The 22,232-nt window shown below is 47.0% G+C and overlaps 1 long non-coding RNA gene across 1 annotated transcript; it reads right to left on the minus strand.

The window, feature by feature from the left end:
- Positions 1-456: 456 nt before the first annotated feature.
- Positions 457-22,127, minus strand: LOC142765238 (uncharacterized). The gene is made up of 2 exons (XR_012884116.1): positions 21,371-22,127; positions 457-1,708 (listed from the first exon to the last, which is right to left on the minus strand). It is a non-coding gene; the product is annotated as an uncharacterized LOC142765238 (long non-coding RNA).
- Between the last annotated feature and the right edge of the window lie 105 nt (positions 22,128-22,232).

Here is a 22,232-nt window from a genome sequence, read left to right on the forward strand (position 1 = left end):
GGCTCTTACAGCGAAGGAAAGTACGCTATCGAACTCGCTCATTATTCTCTTGGTTATCGCTTCTCTTGACTTTTGAATTTTTGCTCGAGTTTTGCTCTTCACTTGACTTTTTGCGTTTCTCCTCACTTTGCGTGAATCTAATAATAAAAACCTGGACGATTCAGCCACTCAAATAGAGATTAACAGCATTGATGATTAATCCTCGCTCCGCGGATATTCTTAATCCATTCAACTTTCACCGTTATGTATCATCTCTTATTTGCGGACTTTCGTTGAACTCTGTCTGCGTTGGCGGGAATCGTATTCACTGTAGTGTATCGCCCCTAGCAGCTTGTGTCATAAAACTCGTTAAAACACTTCATTTTGATTTCCACGGAGCAATTAGAAACACTGAAGGTAATAGACAATAGTTCTATAAGAGGCCTTGAGTATTTGACAAAAAACAAAGACTGGTAATTCATTTGACCAAAGAAAACTGGTAACCTTTTATTCAGTTATCTGAGTCTTTTGAAACAAGCTCCCACACAATTTGAAGCTTGTCGTTCTTGATGTATCCTTCTCTTTCCAGTTCATCCAAGCGAAATGATGCGATTTCTCTAAACCATCCATCGGTACTTTGTTTTTGGGGTCTTCCATAAAAGTCAATATTATAGCCTGTCTTGGAAAAGTCTTGACGCGTTTTCTTTTCCGATGGGTGTTTCACAGTCAGTCTAATGTTCTTATTCAACGGCCACGTAAGTACATCGTCAATGACTCCCTTGTGCAATTGGAAGTACGTATGTAATGTTACATACTCATCTGTCTTTTGGAACCACACTCCTGGTGAGAGGTAATAGCCAGAGATGTACATTTTTTCTCTTTCGCAAAGATGAGAGCCCTCTGAAAGTGCGCTGTCTTTCACTTCTTTGCATCCCTCTATAAAAAACTCGTGTCGTCTATTATCCATTGTGCTTAAAGCCAGTATTTTATCCAAACTGATTTCAAACGAGTCGGTTAGTTTTCCGAATTTTTCTTGAAGAATACTTGCCACAGTTTCTGTGCAATTGGTGCAGATTGTCTTGATAGCGATGTCGAACTTCTTTCGCAGGAGTTTGTTTAGAGTGCCGCCGTTACTGGCGAATTCCCCTGATTGCATTTGCACGAAGTCTGCTGTAGCTTTTTCCGTTTTTGCGACAGCTAACTTCATGCTTTCCAAGCCATTTTTCAGTGTTTCATTCGCATTGTTTATCGCTCCTTCAAACTTGTGCAGTTTTTCAGCATGTTTAATGAGATTTTCGCGGATGACTTCAGTGGAATATGCAAGGTTATCAAGTGTATTGTTTCGCCTTTGAATTTTTACTGCTGCTTCTTTCATGATGTTCAGGCAATAGTAAACTTCATTAAGACGGATAGCTTGAGCGCTGTTTGCATTCGCCACTTGGTCGAACCTCTCTTTCATTTCATCTCCTCGTGCGTTTATGTTTTCATTAAGAGCCTTCATTATAGCACCTTGGCCATCAATGCTCGTTATCGGACTTCAGGACTCTACAGGTATCACGTGATCTTTGCACTTGCTCTGTATATGCGCGCATATATCACTGCAGAGTATGACTGTTGAACATTTCGAACAGCTCGTCGAGTGTTTATCACATTCTTTGCAAAAGCGCTTGCCGAGTTATGATACAGCAACAACAATTTCGCAGCCTTGATCTTCGTTCCAGCATTTCACCTGAAACAAAAGAAATTATTTGTAACGATCATGCACAAATGGGCTCAACATTGGTACATATAGAGGATGACGCTGAAATGCGACGTTAAAACTGAAGGAAATTACTTCACGATTAGCTCTGTGCACTGACATCTTTGTAGCAATGCCACTTCGTATAAAAAAAAACATGGAATTGACAAGCATTCTTTCTATGTGAAACCAGCAGCCAATATATTTGCTTGAGCCCTTGCATGGATTGCATCTCTCGACTGGCCTTTTATTATTTGCACAACTCATATTTTAAACATGAAACATTTTTAGCTCCTGCTTTGACCTTCAAGTGACCTTGAGCGAAAACCCATAATCTATGTTTTCTGTGAATTCAATTGAGACAATCTAGGCGCTCAGGGGGATGATCCAGGGGTCAGTGTGAGAGCGAAACGTCAACAGGCACGGAACCAGCGGAATTGTCTATATTATTGTGGTTGGTGAGCCCTTATGCATGACGGTGTTATTAAGTCACAAAAAATATTACTTCTGGGCCCTTTATATTGTCTCTTCACCACATCGAAGCAGTTGCTACTTTCACGGCGTTAAATTTTTGTTGGCTATTTCCAATAGCAACGTTGAGAAGGCAGATAAAGGCCCTATCACACATTTTACCTGTGGTTCGTTAAATTGCAGTGGTTTGGCGAATAAATGCCATTCACCCACTCACCCACCCACCCACCCACCTACCCATCCACCCACCCATCCATCCATCCATCCATCCATCTAGTGACTTAGGCTTTTAGCTCTCCCGGTCGTTTCGCTAATGGTATCGATATGAAATTTGTTATGACATTAGATGACTTTTTGTCGAGCATACGTGATTTGTCATAACATGAAAAACACGATATAAGTCATGAATGTCTTGATTTACATTTCATGGTCTCGCTACCCTTGCGGTGGTTTCATTCTCATGACATGTTGCAAAAGATGTGTGGTATCACATGAATGCATGGTGAACACAAGCAACACACCCTAACATGAAAATCATGACATGCGTTCATGTAGCAACATGACTACATGCCACACTCATGATGCGCTTGTGCCCGTTTCACCAGCTTCACAAATACCAGATTTGGTTTTACGGGACGTGAATGGATGGGACTTGTGGAAAAATGATAATCATGTGATGCGAGTAATGTAACAACATGAATAAAAGCCACACTCATGATGCGCTTGGGGCCGTTTCGATAGTTTCACATGCACCAAATTCAGTATTACTTGACGCGAACGGGCGACATAGGTAAATGACACAAACAAGATAATCATGACATGCGTGTCATGTAACAACATGGTTACTGCCACTCATGATATGCTCGCGGCCGTTACGCTGGCTCTACATATGCCAAATTCGCTATGATGTCACGTGAATGGATGACGAAGGCTTGCGACTGGTGTAAATATAGTAACCTTGAGACATGTGTCATGTAAGAACATGACTACGTCCCACACTCAAGGCGCCAACAAACGTCGTCGTGAAATGAACCGCGTGCGCACCGGCATTCGTTTCGTCGCTTCACGTCGGCGATGCCACGCCAGGCGCTGATCTGCATGCATATGCTCGCAGCCACGCGCCACGCTGCGTTGCTTTGACGCATGCGCGTTTCAGTGTACCCGGCATTCCTCCATCACGAAGACAGGTAGACGCAGTGCAGCCTGGATAGCGGGTGCGAAATGCAGCTTGTTGCATTTCACGCCAGTAGCCGCCGGGCCGTGCTGATGGACGCTGGTCGCGCCGGTCACGCCTGGAGTCACAGTTCTAGTATAGACCATCGAGTTTCTCACAATCATACCCAGAGGAAAACTGACGCTAGTGAGCTGCTGGATACAAGGGAATGACGGGATATGTGAGCACCGAACATGACTCGATTTTTTATGCTTCCAAAACGCGTCTGGCTTCACGTTAGCATGATTGATTTTTCACTAAAAGAACACGTAATAAGCTATTTATTTTATGCGCAGAAACGTGTTGTATGTAACACTAGAACCTCTTACGTTGATATACATATTTACGAAGTGTAAGAAGTTACCAATCGCCACTAAACTTGGTAGGCAGAAGAAAATATGATTGTTTTATTCCGCCATGTTTATGTCGTCTGTTTCTTTCTTTCGTCGTTTGGTTGCGCCGTCAAGATGAGTAGACTTTTATTTTAGAATATATTACGCCGAAATGTGATCCGCTCCTAAACGTTTTTTGAGAAGCTTTATTTACGCAGTCGTATTCGCTTTTGAGCCGAAGCTTTGATCAACAGTAGCCAACACAAGCCAACACATAAACACTAGCTATTGCCGTGTCTATAGCACCAACGCGCACTCGCACAGCAACGCACTTGACGCCAGGACACAGGATATCGGCGATGTCAACTGATGACTGGGGCAGTTGCGCACGCACATAAATGGACGCGCGTGAGCATCCCGGCAGATGTAACAGTTGTGTGCAGTGGGGCTGACACAGTCGGCACGTTCACACTCGGTTGCACTGTGATAAGCCACATAGCCGGGGGCATTGAGCTTCCCAGCACGAACGTGCGATTCCTGAAGAGCCAGGACATCGAGTTCGCGCTGAGGAAGCGAGCGCACAATCTCACAGTGACGGCGGCGGAGAGAACGGATGTTCCATTGGAGTATCCGCGGCCGTGGCTTCTTTGACGCACTATCCATGGTGTGTTAGGTCTTGATGTGCGCGCAGAGCTGCGAGGCAATAATCGCGCGTCGTGTGCTGAATACCGTGGTTTCCAGGAGTGCGCGAAGAGCCGCGGCCAGTGCCGTCATAACCGTATCCCTTGTGTCTTTTTTTGGGGGGGGGGGGGAGGGGGGGACATGTAGGCTGTGTCGCGGCTGGAGCCGGTGCTGCGGTGGCATTGCCCTTCAGGGCATCGCGGAAAGAGCAGCCAGTGCGCGTGGAAGCCGTTGCTGTCACTGAGGCCTCCCGTTGAGTCGCAGCTTTTGCTTGCTGGATGGCCTCGCGGAGCGTCAGTTTGCCGCCTGAGGAGGCGAGCGAGGAGAGGGCGGCCTTGCGCTGCAGCTGCCATGACTCGCAGCGAGGTTCGTCCGCCGGGTGGGATCCCTTGCAGTTTATGCAGCGATGTCTTTCTGAGGAGCAGGGACCCTTTGCGTGGTTCCCACCACAACGGAGGCAGCGCCTGTCGCGCGAGTACGTTGCTGTGGCGTGTCCAAACACACCGCAACGCGCACACTCAAGTGGACGCGGGAGGCACGCCCGAACCGGCCTCCGTTGTTTAAAGAGCGAGAGCTCAGCTGGCACCACAGTTCCCTCAAAAGTAATAACCAGCGTGGAGCCGCGCCGCGCTCACGAAAGGGTCTTTACCGCTGAGGAAGTGTTCGCGGCAATGATGTCGAGGGGAATTTTTTCATCCACCCCAAACACCTCCCCAACACACGAGTTGAGGTCGAGCACCTTTGCCTTAACTCACTGACTGACATCAACGATGGTGCTGATCTCAAGGAGAACACTGACATCGGAGTTGGGGGCGGTGTAGACAGCGACGAGGTTGCGGCGATGATTAACCCACACGCGTTGTGTGGCTGGGAAACCGGCGAGGAAAGCAGCAATTGTGTCCCTTGATGCAGCCAGGAAGTGACTTACGGCCGGCCGAGCGGTCTAAAAATGATCGTCCGGCCGTTGGGGTCAACGGTGTGCTCCGGTGGTGTTTGCCGAAGAGGGGCGTTGACCTCCGTGACCACCTGAGAGGAGACCGGGCGTGGTGCTATTTCCTGCTTTCTCTTCCGTTTCCCCTTCTTTCCCCTTGGCTTTGGCAGGGAGGGTTGCATCAGCGCGCAGAGTGTTGCGTTGCCGGGCGCCTCTGTGGTGGGAAGAAGAGGAAGGCTTCTAGAGCCCACCAGGGGGAGGAGGACACTCCAGCTGTTTGCACAGACGATGCGCCGCCGCTCCCCTCCGAGCGAGAGAGGAGGGGGGCCTCCTTGCCCAGCATGTTGCTGCTCGGCTATGTTACCCGGAGTGGCGGAAGGGAGGACAGCAGGGAAACTGGTTCTGCTGAGAGAGGGGGCTTGCTCCTGGGCAAGGGAAACACTCGGAGCGGCCGGCGTTCGGCCTGCCTTTCTTGCTTGGCTGCTGGCTTCCTGGCTTTCTCCCCTGACGTCATCGTGGTGGGCCGAGAGTACAACAGCGGGGGCTTCCCTGTTCTCTGGAGAGGCTGAGTCAGCAGATGGCTGCTGGGGCTTCTGTCCCCTCCTGAGCGATTCGAAGTACTCCCAGTCTATTTCGACGCCATACGTGACGTCAACCTCATTGTCTGCGTTTGGCAAGGAGAGGGCGCCTGGCGTGGAAGCAAGGAGGTGGAGCTTCCGCGGTATTGAGGCCGCAGGCTTACGGCGGGCTGCTGTTCCTGCCAGTTTCCTCCTTCTCACTCTCTGTTCCTGTGTTGGGGGAGGGGGGTGGCGTTTCGTGCCAACACCCTCTAGACTTTTAAGGCCTGAAGGCTGCCGCCGTGACGTCACAGAGCGGAGGCGAAGGCGGCGCCCGGCCGCCGTGGAGGAGTGCCTTCAGCATGCACTGTGAAGTAATGAACAGGCTGTTCCCGCCGCTAAAAAGGAAGTTTACAGCTGCAAATATTTATCGACCAGTAAACCTCACCCAATGTAACATTTTCTTCGTTTCAAACCAGCAAAAAAGCGTGTTTGGGAGAAAGAACTAGCAAGCGCACGGAAATGTCGTTAGTCAAGCTACCAGCAGTACATTTCCAGCGCGATAGTGAACTCGTACATAGGTATCGTCATCAATTCTTGTCTATCCTTGTTTACGTATCCCATAGGTAACAGGATCTTTAGTCTTATTGATATATGCAACAAAAAGCAGCCCGAACGGATAGTTAAGGTCGCATCTCGGAAATAAGTACCTACATGTAAATCATTCCGGTCTGTTCAAATGGTTCAAAACAATACTACTCGTACACGAGCGTTAGCATTTGCCATTTAGCAAAAATAAAAGGTTGACTGCTTTCGGGTGTTAATGTGAATTTGCGAAACATTTCCCTTCGTGAGTTGCGACTGCCAGCGGGCGATACATTTATGGACAGGCAGTAAATAAATTCCAGAGCAAATCTTACACAGATTGCGAGGCATTTAGAATGCTTTATAAATGAGGTTGGGAGACGAATAGCATCTTGTCTGAACAAGTTTATTTACAGGCACTTATTTACAGCACATTTATTTACAACACACAAGTTTATTTACAAAGCCACTTCGACAGCTATTTCTTGCTGAGTGTTTGCAACTTTCTCTTTTTTTTGTGCGTCAGAATGCGCTTTTAAAATGTCATCATTCATTCTTCTGCAGAAGTTTTTGAGCAGAATATTTGTGCTGCACCACAACACATATTTCAGAACTACCTCGCTGGTGTGTCCATCGTCGCAAGTGTCGAAATCGGACGACTCGTCGTTTGTCAGCAGCTCCACCGTGAGATTTGTAACAACTTGCCGCTGGTTTGAGAGTTTCAAAAACACTTCGTTTTGTGGAAGTTGCTCCACGACGGCGTAATTATGTGCCACAGCATTCACAACCGACATTGCTGGGTGCACAAGCCCTCCTCGATCCATCGATCTGATGAGGTCGTAATGCTTGTCAGCAACTGACACTGAAATTTCCTTATTCAGTGTCAGTGCTTCCCTACACTTGTCGCACTTGATATGTGGGGTTTAACGTCCCAAAACCACCATATGATTATGAGAGACGCCGTAGTGGAGGGCTCCGGAAATTTTGACCGCCTGGGGTTCTTTAACGTGCACCCAAATCTGAGCACACGGGCCTCGACATTTCCGCCTCCATCGGAAGTGCAGCCGCCGCAGCCGGGATATGAACCCGCGACCTGCGGGTCAGCAGCCGAGTACCTTAGCCACTAGACCACCGCGGCGGGGCACTTGTCGCACTTGAGTTTCTTCAAGGCCGCATAGGCTGCATACCCTGCCACATACACCAGTACAGGGATAATGTCTTTCATCTTTGACAGCGTTTCTTCTGTGACAACTACGTTGCAGCCGGGCCCTGAACAGTTAGCTTCACTGTCAAGATCCTGCCATTGCTCGTCTGGGTCACTGACGCTTACAGTATTGACAACCGTCGGCAGCGTGCTTTGCAAGCGGAGTTTATTTTCACACTCATACACTTGCCTTATCGACACATGGTATTGAGCGCCAGCTAGCTGTCTGTATTTGCCGAAACGGTCTTCCAGGCAATCGGTCTGTATTTTGCCAAGCAGCACATAGGTAAGCTTCAGTTCATCTAAGCAGTACCTGGAAATCTCAATGAGACCTTGCGTAGTCTGGTACAGAGCAGCATGGGTTTCCTTCGTCAGCGTACCACTATCGCAACCCTTCGTCCTTTCTTTCCACTCCTCCATCCAGTCCAGAAGGTTGTAGAGGAAATCTACTTTTCTGTCGGAAAGCGAAAACACGGGCTCTTGAAATTCGTCCCTTAATCTGGCTCCCTTAGACGGGGTCTTCACGTTCACGATCTTCCACCATTTCACCATGATTTCAATGAACGTGGCGGTCCCTTCTATATGGCAGAGATTGTTCTTTCCCCCAATTTCACGAACAGCGGGAGGGACAGTATCGTTCAGTACTTGCAAAGCAAGTTTCACATTCTGCTTCTCGAGGTTTGACGGAAACAGGGCTTTCCGCGACAGCGTGTAAGCATGCCTGAGTAGTTGGCCAACCTCAAGGTTGTACACATCTACAATGGTGCCAAACGATGCCGACAGCATACGTCTTTCCGAAGCCGTTTGCTGCTCGAATTCTGGGAAATAGAAGCAGCGTTGGTGATTGCGCTGTTTTATCCAGTTGTTGCGAACGCACTTTAGAATGTGCACTGGATCAATCACAAAGAATAAAGGCCTTTGGGAACGCAAGGGTGCGGGTACACGAAAGCTGGCGAATCGCTGGTTAGCGCTGATGAGAACTGCTCCATTGCGTTACGGTTCACTCTGTTGTTATCGGTCACAACACAAATGACTTTGTACCCGATCTTCTCAAGACCACAGATGACCTCCATGAGCAATTTGTGCAAAATATTTCCTGTGGCGCCGCGGAGAGGCACTATGTGAGCAACTTCTTTAAAACTAGAGGCAACGCTCTGCACCATAAAAACCATGGCGCTAGTAGCGGCCTCGTGGGTGTTCTGCGCAATGCCGGTGATGTTACCGCCCTTGTAATCGAAGAACGGTTTAATGTGGATCTCGTCCACCATGACAGTAACTGCGCGTTGACGCTCATCCAGGCCAGATATCCTTGTCTTCATGTAACCCAAGAAAGTAGAACTCTTATGTTCTGCCCGTGGATTCATTCCCTGGGAGGAACATATAGACCTGATAGTTACTGGATGTGGCATTGTGATATCACCATAACTACGCATATATTTGTACGCATGTGGCGATATTGTGTACAGGAGGCAACAAAACACTGAACTCCGGTGAGTACCGCCTCCGCGTCTTGTTTTTAGAAAGCAGCCTCAACTGCTCTGTCAAGAATCGTATTGCGGCGGCGTTGTCCTCTTCCCCCAGCGGCAATGCACTGAGCAAAAAACAAATGGCTTCAATAATGTCCTCAGTGTGCTCTTTCGATGGTGAGTCCGTGTTGGAGTCCCATGCCTGGACACCGTCGAGGAATTCTATGACGGCCCTTTTGCTTTCTGCTGTCGCCGGGACGCACAAATCGCGCCCTAACTTTGTTGTCGGCTTCTTCATAAAGTGGAAAGTTGTCCCCATGTCAGCTTTTACAACAAGCGAATACTTGATCCAAGGAGCTTCGTCTTCCACGATGTGGACTATGACCAGCCGTTCTTTGTTCTCGATGATGTGCCAGAATGTTGAGTCTCGATTTCTCAAGTGACAAGCTAAATCTCTAATGCATGCTATTCTGTGGGCTCTTCTTCACGGAGAGACGTTTCTGCGGATTCTGCAATAGCTGCCTGGAGGGCTTCCGCTTCAAACCGCTTCCGCTTCGAGTCCGGGCTTTCTCTGCTCACGCTCTCTTTTGAGAAATATGATGGGCAGGCCGGAAATTTCGAAGGCACAGCACCAGGACGAATGCGGGAACTGGGCAAAGGCGCCGTTACCGTACGCCCTGTTCGATCGTCGACGTACGAAGTCTCGTACATTATGTCTTCGGGTTGGAAGTGCAGCTTGCAAACCTATAAAAAACGAGTCGTACTTTAACTTCAACCTTTCACTGCATAAACTTTTAGTGCCATGGACTTTTTGAAGAAGAAATGTTGTGTACTTTTGATTGCAATCTAGAGCACAAAGAAAATTTTGCGAGATAACTCACCCTGGAATACTGTGTCGGACTGAAGTTCTCTCGCGGTACAGCGCGCACCCATTTCCTGCACAGTTCCTCGTCGTGGGGAAACCGGAAAACGCGCACCTTGCGTGTCGAGTCATAATTGCCGCGGCACTGCGGCACACAACACTTGTACGGCATGGCGAACTCAGCAGGGTGGTTCTTCAAACTTTATGTTCCACACATCACCACAACACGGCTGATAACCACAATTAAATCACAAAATGCACGCAATCACGAAAGCAATCAAATCACAGCACAACGTGTACGCACGTGCACCCATGTGCGCCGGAAAAAACCTGACATGACCGGTTTGTTGCGGGACTACTTGTATTCCGCAGTAAAATATAGTGCGCTCTCACTACGACGTTTCCCAGATGAATAATATTGTTTTGTTAGAATATCAGTGCTATATGAACAATGCTTGAACACCCACAGAGATAATTGCTTTCCTATCTTTTTGAAATATCACCACGATTCAGAAAAATTAATTTTTGTTGTACTATGGTGCCGCCATCTAGTGGGCCGCAATGAAAACTGGCGGAGAAAAATGTTTTCATTGTGTGCTTCCGCGCCCCCACAGCGCCTTGCACCGCTGCCTCCCACGGCGGCGGCGACCGCCTACGCCCCGTGACGTCACCACACTGTGACGTCAGCAGCCCTCCGGCCTGTAGTCTAGAGGGTGTTGTTCGTGCTCCCACGAAGAGGACGGCGGGGGAGAGGAGGTGGATGACGAGGTGGTCCTGCCTTCCTCGCTCTCATGGACGTCTTGATGGGAAGACGACAACATGGCGGCTTTGGAGCACGTGGTTGTGGGGACTACCGGCTTGAAGCTGCTTGGTGTTATTCCACTCTTTGCAGTACGGCCGGAAGACACTGGGGCGGCTCGGTTGAGTGGCCGTGAAGTGGGTGTGGGGATCCCAGCCTTGCCTGTGGTGTGGGAGCCCTTAGCTGCCTGGAGTTTCCATGCCCTGGTGAGAGCCGGCTGGGGCCAGTCTGTCGGGGGGATTGCTTCACTCCAGCTGCTTTAGATGAGGTGCCATGCATGGTGTTGATGGCCGATCTTGATCAAGAAAAAAAAAGAAAAAGAAATGACAAAAGGAAAAAAGGGGGACTACATTTCCCTTTATTCTTGAAGCCCTGAAAAGGGCTGCACACTAGGTGCTGGTCAAGAGGGCCAGAAATATAAATGAAGTGGCGCACTGGTGTGCGCAAAGCTACAAAATTAAGATACTGTGGGAGCGAAAAAAAAACATGAGCTTCCTGCGTGGTGTCTCGCGGCTTTTTTTTTAAGGGAACGATGCTGAAATCAGGCACAGTTTGCCTCAAATGGAATTGGAAGGGGATTTTATCTTTTGCCAAAAATAGACCACATTTTCGTCCACGGGCTGTTCTTCAGACTTCAAACACTAGTAAATCAGAGCCTCGAATTCACCAATAAAACAGCATTTTTATAATGGCTTCGCTGATTACAAGCACAAAACATTAAAAAGCAATGATATTATACTGCAAGTTTGTCCTTACATTAACTGTGCTCCTCTGAAGTTTCTCACTTTCTCGCATAACCACAGTCGAGCGAATCTGAGGCAGCAGCATGCCCCCCCCCCCCCTGATTCCTGGCAAATCTTTTTTTGCTCTCGATAGCACCAAACCCCTAGATCAGCAGTCCACTGTCTTTACACCGTCCATATCTTTGAGCTAGCTTTTTTCACCCTCAGCTGACTCGGATGCATGTGCTCTCTAAGTAATTGTAAGAATGAATAGAAGGGAAAAGTGCTACCCGTAACTGTGTCTTTTTAAGAGGTAACCTCAACTGGTGGGCACGAGGATGGGGTAAAGAGGATAAGAGGTATGGGAAGGGAAAGACAAGAAAAGAAAAAAAAAGAAGTAGGGCACATATGATCCACCTTTCCCAGCGCTCTCCCAAACCACCGCAACCATAACTGTCTGGAAAAGCGCTCAAGATAGAGAAAAGAAGGTCTGCCGAGTTAGAAGAGCTACATATACCAGACCGCAGGGAGCGTGTTAGATGTTATGAGCGCGGAAAAAACGCTTTTGTGAATTATGATGTGTAATAAAGGGTCACTATAACAATTTTTGAACAAAAACGAGATTATGGTATCATGACACGTAATTTCGTGAGGCGACCTCAGAACTCAAGTAGCAAATTTTCATAAACCAAATCAAATAAATTTATTTTGCCGAAAACCAGCAACAGTAGCCGTGGCGGCTATAGCGAGTCTCGCCACCGTTGTGATTGGTCGAAGCTCCATGACGTCACACTCTGGAAGGTGAGGACAGCTGGGTGCGCTTTCCAGCAGTCAATGCCCTGTTTATCTGTCGAAATCGGTTAGTTGCTGTAAGTATGGTGAACTGTGAAAGTCGGACAGATTTCGCTGTATGTATGTACAGTATGGTCCACTCTTGGAAGGAACACGGCAACGCGTGGGTCGCGGCCCACGTGGCGCGAACTGGCGGTGAGATTTGTAAACGCAGCGCATGCGCATAGACGCAAAAGGGTGGGGCTCGACGCCTTTCGTCTGCATACTTCCCGCCCTGGCGCTTTCCTTGTGCTGGATACCACGTTCACTTTTCCGCAGTGCTATTCATGTCCCCGGCACTCTCCCTGCCCCTTCCTGGGTAATAAGCGTGCAGAAAAAAAATGTTCTTTCATTGTTGTTGTGCTTTCTCGGCAGCTGTGTCACAGCAGCCCAATTCGGCCACAGCAGCCCAATTCAGATTAGAGGTGACATGAAAAAAAAAAAAGCCATGTGCCTATATTATTTACGAAAACGTTAAGAAAAAGCGTGTTTTAAGATACTTCAATGTATCCCACCACGGCGTGACAGAGAAGTATATAATTATTGTGAATAGCATTACCCAGCTAATTTTTAACTCGCGTTCCATTTCGTTTTCTTCGTTGAACACGCCAGAAGCACCTTATTTGAAATATGCGATAGCGCTCACTCTTCTGAAAATCGTTACGTTTCACCAATAAGCGCGCTGAAAACGGTGTACATAAAAAACTACGGAGTAAACAATGAATTTCTTTTCCTATAACTTTTGTGGCAGACAGGTCGAGGGAAGTCAGATCTGTAGCCTCGAAACACTTCAGTAATGCAAAGGTAATGAAACACATCTGTGTCCTGTGAAACACAAAATGACATGCAGATTTGTGTAAGCAAAATAGGACAACGCGTGACAGAACTAGGCACTGAAAAAAATACATTCGTAATGCTCTTGATTACGCTGGTAATGAGAAAGCGGCCATTTCGCGATGGCAGTGACAGCATGTTGACTGTACTCTGGTGTACAGCTCGACTATTCGAAGTCTTTCGTCCTGAAGTATTCTAGCCATGCCTCTTTTAAGAACTAGCTTCGCCGAAAATACGATCAGCGAATAAATACGCTTCCAGCTATGGAATTCTGTGAAAGTGATAACGAAGCCTATCACTTGCGTAGCCTGGTGTTTATGCCCACCAAAATATAATCGTAAGCTTTCCAAACACTAATTGAACCAGTCAGTCACTTTTGATAACAGACATGGAAATAGATGATCGATGAAGCGAGCACAGCAATCTTGTCGCTAGGACGCACCGAGCAAAGGACGGGGAAGTAGCAGATGAGGGCGAGTACCACCCTTGCGATTCTGCGCGCATGCTCCGCCTTTATAAATCTCGCCGTCAGTTGGCGCCCCGCGGACCACCGGCCACGCACTTGCGTGTTCCCCCTAACAGTGGACCGTACTGTACACAGTCGTTCTTTATGAAAGGGACGATGCGAGTGCGTGGCCTGCGATCTGCGGTGACTGCCTACAGCACCACCAACCGACAAGTGAAGAAAGCACGTTCGCTTTTGACGTAATCTATGACCAAGCAAGATAGCGAGCCATGGCGGATGGACAAGCGCTGCTAGATTACGTTCCCTCACTGGGGCTCTTCGATTTTCGACTTCTGGATACCCGCCGGCTGCCTAAGCCAGCCAGAGCGAGCTCGTTTTTCTCAGGCTGCTCCGCCCCCCCCCCCCCGCGGCGCAATTCCGGTTGGCGTTCGTTGTTCTCAGGTTGAACGTTCTGGCGACCCGCGAGGAGCCCGAGGGTCGCCAGACGCTTTCAAGACAATTTTTGTTTTGGAAGCTTTCTGGAAGTCACAGGTGTGGAAGCTTGGGCTAGATGGTGCGTAGTCATAGTTGCAAGATGTTTCAGCGCGCGAACAAAGGAAAAAGGACAGGTTAGACAGAAAGAGTGCTGACTTCCAACTATTTCACAGAGTGGCAAGAACATATACTGCTAAAAAGGATGATAACAGAGCATGAAGGTAAGATGCAAGCCTAATCTACACATCAGTAACAAAACACGTGTGACGGGTTCTCTATCGCCTCAAAGCACAGCCAGGTAATCAAGTTCAGCCTGTGATAAAGCAATCGATGATGTGCTTACACATTTATCTCCTAGCAAGTGTATTTTTTCGGCTTTGATAATTTTTCGGGTAAGCTGGTCCCTGTGCCTTGCCGATATTGAGCACTGATCAAAGAGAGGGGTGCACCCACAATCTCGGCAATGAATGCGAAGATGCCCTTGTACCATATTGTGCACATTGTTTCGGTGTTCTCGGAGGCGGTCATTTATGCACCTGCCGGTTTGCCCGACATAAATGCACCCACACGTCAGTGGAATCAAGTGTACGACTCCCATGGCGCATGGGACGTAGCGTGTCCTGTGCGCGACAGAGCACGAGGCAGAATTTGCACGAGGTGCATTGACCCGTTTGCAAAGCCTCTGCAATTGACCATTTGCGGGAAAACCACTGCGCATGAGCAGTAACCACACAGGTAGCGTTCCTGTACAGGCATTTTGGTTTTGGTTGGAAAACATCAGCCTGGCGTTCCATCAATATGACCCGTAGTAACGGCGAACACTGCCGTTTTCACGCAAACACCGTACCTCACAGACGGTGCACAAGCCGTCCTCACTGAACCTATAGTTATTCGACAGACATTTCAAGGTTCAACTTCAAGTGTATAACATAATGTTCTTCTTAAAAGAGCAGGCGTAATGAGCCTGGTGAACCGTCGAGGTTACGTGTTAGTTGACGAAGATGTTTTCCAACCGAAAGCGAAGCTTTCCTGTTTACACGACAGGGGGCGCTCACTTTTCCGCAAATGGTCAATTTTTCTGGTGCAGAAAAAAACCACAAGAATGTTGGCGTCTCGAGCAATCTTTTTTAGCCTGTGTGAGACGTCGTGCACGTAAGGCAGTACGACAGGCCGGCTCTTTCTGACACTGTTTTGCTTATTTGGTTTGTCGCCTCGCTTCAAGACAGTGACCAGCTTTTCCGCCATCGAAACGAGAACATGCGCGGAATAACCAGCTTTGGTGAGACGCGCCACTTGTAAGGCAAAGCTGCGGTGTACCATGTGGGGGCAGGACTTCTTTAAGGCATTCACAAGACAGAGGTTAGGAATGCCACGCTTGACCAATTTAGACTGAGCTGAGCTGAAAGGCAGAAGTGGCTTGCCGCTTCTTGGTTCATACATTCAGCAAACATGTCGGGATTCTAGCAAAAGCTTTAAATCTAGAAACTTCAGGTTGTTATCAGTGGGTCACGAATCACCCACTGAATCAGTGTTTGATTCAGCCGCTTGTGCAGGTGTCGGTTCTTGTACTCGATGTTATGCCATCTCTAACTTGCTCTGCGATATTGACACACCTAAAAGTGCAAACGTCTTTCCATGCAAGCGTCCTAAAAACAAGTAAAAATATCACTAGACAGAAGGTTGCTGAAATCGGACTTCAAAAGCATTTTGTTCTCTCCTCACCATTTTGGAGGCCGGCTCCCAAAGCAATGTCGATCAGTGACCAGAGCTGGAATACTGCCGGGTACTGCTGCTGGACTCAGTATGCACAAGTGCTGCAATGAGGCCAGCATCCGTTTTTGTGAACTTTTTCTCATTCTGCTTATAATGTACTAATCTATTTGACAGGAAACCTGTTGTGCAACAACCTTTGCTAACATTTGAAAATGTAAAATAAATCCATAAATTGCCAGAGAAAACCTGCTCTTATTGAACTTATTACTTACATTGAATAAAAAAATGCAAATAGAGTGTAGTGCTGGATTTTTTTGCTTCTACATATCCCTAAACAAGCAAAATCTGTCCTCTCAAGTCATCTGTAAGCACAGTTAAGCCGCAGTATTGTCTGTCTTCAGGGCCGTTTCGCTAACTTGATATATGCCAAATTCGGCATTACGTCACGTGAATGGATCCCGAAGGTATGTCTGGTGCAAACATAATTATGAGATGCGGGTCATGCAAGAACATGACTACGTGCCACACAAGGCTCCAATACGCTTAGACGAGACCTGGTGCGAGTGTGCTCCAGCGATCGTTTCGTTGCGTCATGCCGGCGTTGCGGCGCCAGGCGCCAGTCTGCCTGGCATATACTCGCAGGTAGGTGTTCTGTGGGCACGCACCGCACTGTGTTGCTTTGACGCATGCGTGTTTGAGCACGCCCGGCGTCCCTTCGTCAGGAAGCTAGGCAGACGCGGTGCATTCTGGGTAACGTCGATGATGCGAAATGCACCATGTTACATTTCGCACCGGTTGCCACCGGGCTGTGCTGACAGACGCTGGTCACGTCTGGCGCCAGACTATAGAGTGTTCGCGTGTTGCTAGCGCTTCGTCGCTGCGCCCTGCGTGCGCTCGTCAACGTTACGTCACAGTATATTAGGCCCTTCATGATGCTCTACCCGCCGTTTTGCTAGGTTCATATATTCCAAGGTTGGTTTTACGGGATGAAAATGACGACGAAGGTATGTGACTGGTGCAAACATGATAATCATGAGATGCGTGTCATGTAACAACATGACCACATGACACGCTCATGATGCGCTCACGGTAGTTTCTCTAGCTTCAAATATACCAAATTGATATTACATGACGTCAATAGAGAGCGAAGTTAAATCGCACGTCCGAACATAATAATCATGATATGCGCGTCATGTAAAACATGACCACATGCTACGCTCACAGCACGCTCGCGGTCGTTTCGCTAGCTCCACATATACCAAATTTGGTATCAGGTGGCGTGAATAGATGAAGGTAAATGACGTCCAAACATAATTATTACATGAAAGTTATGTATGGCCTAATATACCTCCGCTTCGTAACGTTGCTCTAATTTTAAACTGACATTAAACATTCCACATTCATGCTTCGCATATCATCGATTCCCACTGTAGGTGAGATCTTCCAATTTTTGTACCTCAGGTATCTCATTATTACTTGATAAGAGCTATTAGACGTGTTGCAGAAGCACGCTTCCTCACACAGCCATTATTCTGCATAAGCATATTGCCTATGACGTTATCTCAATACTGGTCAAAATATACGATTCTAGATACTGCGGCTGTTAAAAAGGAACACAAAAAGCAACTTTTGATATATTTGCATCCAAAGTTGAGTCTTCATTATTTCGAAATTCCAACGAGATAACAAATTGATGCATCCTTTCGATGGACACCAGCAAGGCACTCATCACCAATATCATTTTTCTTCTGTTGGTGCTAAAACGCCTTGCTTGGTGAGCCTTATTTGACGCTTTTTATGCAGCCGTGTCAGCACAACAATGTCAACGCAGTTCAAAGGTGCGCAGGCCCTGTTCTCTGTCGATATTTCCGATTAGATCAGCACATATACACGGGCTATATTGCCATCCCAATATGTGAAAACAGCATCAAGAGTGCATACTTCGACAGTGTTTGGTGCACGAGGAAAGGGTTTTTCTTTTTTTTTTTAACACGCACCCCCCCCCCCCCCCATCACAATGCAACAACTTATGCTTTATTCAGATTTATTGAATAGATGCCTATGAAGTCATCAAGAAATAATACTGGATCAGCTGTTTCCAGATAATTTCGAATAACAGCTTCAGTTACGCATGCTTGAAGATCCTTTTTATGAACGAGCGGTTCAACATTAAACTAGGCCTTGTTGAATTTACATCGATCTCCAGCGTCCTTCGAGCAAAGACCATTGGAGTGATTGGTATCCTTTACTTCATTTGAAAATATCTGGACCAGACATATTCCTGCATGTCTTCCAAGCTAGCTCTCTTTCTTTAATGGCCAAATGATATAAGTTTTGACGCTTGCCAATTATGTCACAATTAACAACGTCCACGACATAATATAGATTTGCTGACAGTAAGCTTGCTGCCGCTGTATTCTTCCGTTTTCGCAGTTCTGGGGCCGTTCTCTTCGTTAATTGGCCAAATGTACTCCATCTTGCAAACTGTAGCTTCTCCGCATGGCTATGGTGGTAAAAATGAAGCATGCTGAGCTGCCACACAAGTTTTGAAATATGTAATTTTTAGAGAAAAAATTATACTAATCAAAGGACACAATTCTGGTCATTAAAAAGCTGCAGATTTTAAAGAACTAAAACAGATTTTTTTTCACTGTTTTTGCTCATCCTGTCTCTTACATACCGTCAAAGCCCGCCGATGTTCGAAACTCTGTATTTGACGGACTGGTATCCAGGAAAACTTCAATACGTGGCGCATGCGCGCTGAGAGAAAAGACGGTCACCGAGGGATGGTCACAGACTCGATCAAAACTGCTTGGAATCTAAAATACGCACACTACAAAGTTCTGCTCGCTTGGAAGCACTTTGCGAATCGGTCAGATTACGACCCCGCGTAGCCCGAACGCGGCTAGATGGGAAGATTCCACAGCTATGATCTTGCTGCCGCACCATGGAAGGCGCGAGCTGTGAGTGAAATGATTATCTATATTGTTGCTCGTAATATTTGTAGCACGTTGTGATATGCCTCGGAAAATGCAGCGTTGTCTACTCCGTATGCCACGACAACCAGCCCGATGCAACAATGAGAGATAGCCGCCCGATGGTCTCCCGAGACGACGTGTAGGACGACGAACCACGTACGACAAACTTGAGCAGATTGCTGAAGAAAGGAAATCGACGCTCTATTTTTTCGGTATTGCAGTACGCCGACAATCTTCTGAATGAGGTACATTGTTGAAAGGTTCACTCTACCAGCACAACTTCTGTTTCTTTGATGAATATCAGGCTCCTATCATTTCGGTTTTCACGCCTTGTTTTCGTTTTTTTTTTGCAAGTAGCTTCTCTAGTTATGTATTTGCTTGAACAGCGCAACCAGTCCTAGTATGCTTGGAGCATAGTGTTGGCTAATAAAGAACAGTTCATGGTACATTCCTTGTGGGGGTCGCGTTTCTTTGTATTGCTCCCTTTGATTGATTGATATTAGGGTTTAACGTACTAAATTAAGCATACAATTAGGAGGAACGCCGTAGTGAAGGGCTCCGGAGGTTTCGATTGACAATAGGGGTTGTTTAACGAGCAGCGAAATCTGAGCACACAGGCCTACAGCATTTTCGCCCCCGTCGAAAGTGCAGCTGCTGCAGCCGGGAATTGATCCTGTGACCTGCGGGTCAGCAGCCGAGTACCTCAGTGACTAGACCCCCTCCCCCCCCTGGTGGGGCTATCCGGCGTGCCTTTGACAGGATAATACTTTAGGACATTTGTACAACAAATGAGTCAAACTTGACCTTTAGAACAAGGTAGCATTATGCAACTGACTATGATGGATTACTTGAAGTGAATATTAAAATATTTCAGAAACATGCGGCCTCCAAAGAATCTATAAGAGCATGCCATTCATAGATTTTTTTTGTGTTTATTATAGACAACGAGTATGTTACTTGAAGATTGTAGATTCTCGAAGCATTACACCAATAAAGAACACTTCATATGTAGGTGAGTCTACCTAAAATACTCTGTTTTGCCCCTCTATGCTGGAGTGCGATCAAGGAATTCCTTGATATTTTGAGTGCAAAACATTTGCTTGCGAAGCCCTGAGACCGTATCTCTTCCTGTCAAGCCCCATACGTATGCTAGTTCTTGAGGCCGCTTCCTTCTGACATACCAAAGCTGGCAGATGATTACGTCCAACAAGACTGCGAGGTCATAATACGAACACCAAGTAAAGCCTTTCGCGTGTATGAAACAGAACGAAAATTTTTCATTTTCATTGAATTATTTCACCCATTCATACAAATTACATCTCCGGATAATATTCATTATGTCCAGCATCATACAACAGGGGATTGACAGTGTATATATAAACACGGAAACACCGACATAAAGTCCTTGAGTTCTAAACACATGAGCGTTAAAAACCTGTGTCGTACAAAAAAAAAACAGTGTCGATGTGGGCATTGCTGTCGGTGAGAAGAATACCTTGTGGGATAGCAAAGATAAATTTCAAGTTTCAAGCCGTAATCGATTCTCGGCATTTGGTGTGGCAGTAAAGTATTCAGCCACAATACCACGACAGATCTTCAGTCTGTCATGTAGAAAAACACCGTTTCACTGCAGTGTGTCTGCTATCAGCTTAAATAAAACTGTAATAAACATGGAATATCTACTCCTGAACTCGGCAGGCCATGTTAAAGCGATTCTAGAACCCGAACGAAAGCGCTGAAGAACGCTAGCATATATGCTTCAGCGCACTGCCCCATGCACTTCCTTTCAATAAAATGTCTGCTGTAGTGTGAGCAATGTTATCGTACTTCGGGAAAGAAGCTAGCTTTTAAACGCCAGTGCCTTTTAAGCCCGCCAGGCTCATACATAGAAATAAGATTCGCGAGAGATGAGATAGCGCTCTGTCTGACTAAATGTGCCCTCGTTTTTTCTTGTTTTTTACGTGCAACAAAACTACAAGGACACTAACTGAAGTGGTACCTGGGAATTATTTTTTCGGAAAGGGGGGGGGGGAGAAAAGGGGGCATTTGCTGAACATTTCGACAAACATTTGTTTAATTATTTTCACGGTAACATACTCCCTCCAACTAATTTAGGCGAGGGGAGCACCTAGCCTTCCCAGCCCTCCGTCTAAGAACACACGCACACTTCCCCTCTGGCTACGGGCTTGAAGCCCATGAGAAGGAAACAACTACTGCCTTTCAAACAAACACGAAACGTCGACCCACACCAGTACAATTGGCTCAAAGGCTAAAAAATGAACTTAGGCAATTACTCATTGACTGCTTCACTTGAAATCGATTTGCAAAATGCCGCTAATCTACCAGCGTTCGTTTCTTCTTCAGGGGCACCGATGTTAACCACATCCTGAAAGTAAGGCAAAAAATGCAAATGCATTCTTCTCAAAGAAGCATTGAAATCACGCCTTCCTTGTCGGCTGGTACACACTTCTGAGTGCATTGTCGTTTCAGAGTAAGCGTGATAAACTTTGGCTGAGTGATTTATGCTGTCATACCTTTCGTTTCAGCAGCTGGTCGACAGGTTAATCTCTCCAGTCGACGTCTTCTCCGCGGGTTTGTTGACCATCGTGCGGACAGCAACACCCCTCTTGAGTCCGGCACTGTTCATAGCACTTCTTGCAGAATGAGTGCAGACAAGGCAGTATTGCGGTTATTCTGGATACAATACCGCATGCTTGGCACACTTTGTACGATGGTATGGGATCCACAAAGCTCAAAGTTCTCCAATTCAGTTCGTCGGAAAAACCAACCAAGGTGTACCGATGCCCCAGAGTAGGAGGCATTGTGAATGCTGCACACGACTGTTGTCACTGTCAGAGCTACGCCTGCCGCATGAACCTTGAAAGGTTGTTAAGATTGCTCACAACCGATAGTAGCCATGGACGCTTTCACGCTGATAGTGCCATTATGCGACTTTCAGTGAATTCATATCAGAAATTATTGCGTATCAGAAGGATGGGTATGTGTGCCGATAATGCACTTTCAACCCGCTGTGATTACGGCTCACACAGTGACAAATTCATGGCAAATATTTTATAACAAAAATTTCTTTAAAAACCAAGATGCTAAATACAGCAAGTCTTATCTTATTGAACTTCAAAAGTAGAACACTGTAGTCTTCATTCTTTTAGCAGAGCACTCATTATGCTAAACGAATCGCACAGCTTGCGCTAGTGTAGCACAAGGCTCGAACTATAGGGAACTAGAAGATATGCAGTGGCATGACTGGCGGGGCGGGCCCGGTTTCTTGGCGTCTCTTTACGCTCTGGACAGTAGCTAGTGTTGGTGGCGACGCTGCTGCTCCTTTTAATACATGAAGCCTTCATGTGCACGCTGCCTGAACAGAGGCGGCACGCA

The sequence above is a fragment of the Rhipicephalus microplus genome, chromosome 6, assembly GCF_043290135.1.
Source record: "Rhipicephalus microplus isolate Deutch F79 chromosome 6, USDA_Rmic, whole genome shotgun sequence".
Lineage (NCBI taxonomy): Eukaryota > Metazoa > Arthropoda > Arachnida > Ixodida > Ixodidae > Rhipicephalus > Rhipicephalus microplus.